Raw genomic sequence first — 3,238 nt, 5'->3', positions numbered from 1 at the left:
TGTCCTGGTCACTTTTTTATCCTGATACATAACTTGTGATATTATTGTTGTTGAAAGGAACCTGTCAGGACAATTTTACTAATCAAGCCAGTGATATGGCAGCATAGGTTGCAACAATAAAAATTATACATGTCTTGTAGTAATTTTAGAGTGCCATCGCTGAGAAATCAAAGTTAGAAGCAATTTGTAAATTAGTTTGGAAGTACATTGGGAATCTGTTGAAGTCCAGGATAGGCGTTTGGGGAGAGTAAACTGGGCATATTCCCAAAGCCCCCAATCCCCATAAGGGCCCCCAGCGATTATAAGTAGAACTTGTACTTATAATAGCAGTCCTGCATTATCAATGTAGCTTCTGCAATAACCTGCAGGTACGGAGGATGTCGCCACGGATCTGAGACAAACTAAGAGTTAAAGCTTTATTTACAGGGATATTCACTCCACGCAGGGAGGAGCAACAGGGGAATAATTGCAACAAGTAAACGGTAATATGGTATTTAAGGAAACAAACGAAGGCAGGAATAAACTTATCAGTCTGAAGAAGGCTTGATTGAAGGGTCTAATTCTCCAATGTTGGCACCTTCAACAGCTGATCATGCAGTCTCTCAAGTCTCTGTCCGTGATGAAGAAATGGCCTCCGGGGGAAAACAACAGGATGCTAGGAAGTGAAAGGGGGTCCTGCTCTCACCACTCTTAGTCACAAGTTTACACTCAGGACGTATCACCACAGGAGCGATGCTGTGCTTCTCAGTCAGTCCAGCTACTTCTCTCAGGGGCTCAGGCCTGTCACTGCGTACGCTTGACCTGCACATACTAGCGACTGTCTCTGACCTGTCAGGGGAGTCTCCTCCGGTCACTGAAGCTAGCGGGTCCATGTTCACACAAAGGGCGCTCACAGCGTTCTGCCTGTCTGTCTCAGTCCTCAGCCGGGGTCCCTCACGCTTAGGGAATGCGGCGCAGCTGACAGCTCTCTCTCCTGCGTGCTGTACGTTCCTGCCCTGACTCTGCCCGGCTTCCTGTGCACATCCCCTTTTAACAGGTCACCGCCCCCTGCTGTCACATGGAAACGTCGGTCCAGGTCCAATAACCTTCCCCCAGGAAACACTGCTGCCTGGCCAGGTGGTTCCAGACATGGAGCAGGAGAGGTAACCCCATTTAAGTTCTCCCTTCTCTTCACCTCCTTATACTTCCAATATTAAAAGTGCAGCAGGACCTTTGGTGATATCATGGTAATGTGACCATCAAGTGACCAAAATTCCTGTACCTTTCAGGGATCGAAAGGGAAATGAAACTAAAACCAAAAGGAGGTGCTAAAAATGTCACACAAAGGAAAATACTATTAATATAAAGAAAATATGTAGAAACAAAATTTATATATGTATACTGTATATACCAGCTATTGAACCCAATCTTCTCTCAGGTGGCCAACCTTTTTTATTGGTACATTTTTAATTTCATGATATTTTTTGAAGACACTGTGTCTGCGAATTTGTATGTAAAGTTTCTTTAATAAAATGGCACCAGAGATTGCGGAATGCGCATGCACTGACTCCGACGCCATTTTATTGAAGTAATGTGCTACAACAGTGATGGTTAATCTGGCACCTTTGAGTGTTTTAAACTTTACTGTTGCACAGTGAATTTTTTAATACTATTATTAAAAGTTATCTCTTATTATTTTTTCTTACTCCAATTGGATTAGTCAGTGAAAAGTTTATGATTATTTTTGGAGAAACTTTATATATATTGGTCTTCCGTGAATTTTTTTGAACAGTGATTGCGGACCGTTTAGAGACCAAGTGCCCAAACTGTAACTCAAAACCAACTTTTTACCGCAAAGTGCTAATACGGCAATTTAACCTAAATACTGAGATTTTAATTTAGAAAAAACAACTCATACAGAAAGCAGGCGGGGACAGAAGAGAGCAAATGGGAGCATCAGCCAGGGGCAACATTGTGCAGCCACAGATACAAGCAGGGGTACCAGACTACAGATACAAAGGAATATGCTCTCCCATCCTTGGATATGCTCCTCCATGACATACATCCCTCTAGCCTGGTATATGTCCCTCCATCCTGGTATATGCTCCCCCATCCCGGTATAGGCTCTCACATACCGGTATATGCTCCTCCATCCTGGTATAAACTCCCCTATCTAGGTATATGCTCCTCCATCCTGGTATATGTTCCACCATCTTGGTATATGCTCCACCATCCTGGTACATATCCCTCCATCCTGGTATATGGTCCCCCATCTTTGTATATGTCTCCCTCTGTGTATACGTCTCCATGCTTGTATATGCTCCACCTTCACGGTATATGCTTTCCTCATCCTGGTATATGTTCCCCTATGCTGGTATATGCTCCCTCTATCTTGGAATATGTCCCCTATCCTGGTATATGCTGCCACATCCTGCCTGCACCGCTGTTGTTCAATACATAGAAAAAAAAACAATAAACACTCCTACTCACCTTTCCCCCACTCCCCTGCAGCATGTTGTCATCTTCTGAAGCCAACAGTTGGCTTCAGCGTCAAAGCAATAGGGGCGCACAACATCACTGCCATGCGCCCAGTCTTGTGCAACCCAACATCAGCTGATGGCTTATCAGAAAAAAATGTAAGTGTAATCGCTCATATAGAAAAAAGACCTAAAATTTTATTTATTAGATATGTATTAAAAGGATGAAATCATCAGAAAACAGACATACATACACACAAAGAGTAAGTAATCAATATATACATGAAGGGACTTGAGGTTGGAACCCAAGTGGATATGATAGTGGCGCCCTCGCTCCTCAACGGCTGTCCCTGTTAGCCCTAAGTGACCCTGGCTAAAAAGAAGGGGCAACATAAAGAGAAAAATATGTGGTGCTAGGATAGCATAAGATATTAGTATGTGTCAGCTGGGCCACCAGTATTAAACTAGTGTGGCAGTGATGCATCTAAAAGACATACAGTAAAAAACCAAGGCTAACAAGTTGGTGTAGGCAGGAAGGAGGCAGTGATTAGCTATTGATGGTGGATATATACCATTATCATAAGTGACCACACAGGAAATTCGGCTATCTTGACCCTGAACACACCTTAAAGCTTTTTCCTGCATACCAGCGGTAGCTGGTACCCTATCAGAAGCGTCAGTGGCGCCCCCGCTGCTCGACGGCTGCCCCTACTGTCTCTACAAGGCCCTGGTTGATAGGGCAAACACCCAAAGAAACAATAAGATAAGAAAAAATTCAAGAG

The sequence above is a fragment of the Dendrobates tinctorius genome, unplaced genomic scaffold (genome assembly GCF_039654945.1).
Source record: "Dendrobates tinctorius isolate UK_male_01 unplaced genomic scaffold, ASM3965494v1 ptg000223l, whole genome shotgun sequence".
Taxonomy (NCBI): Eukaryota; Metazoa; Chordata; class Amphibia; order Anura; family Dendrobatidae; genus Dendrobates; species Dendrobates tinctorius.
Note: the sequence above shows the minus strand (reverse complement) of the source record.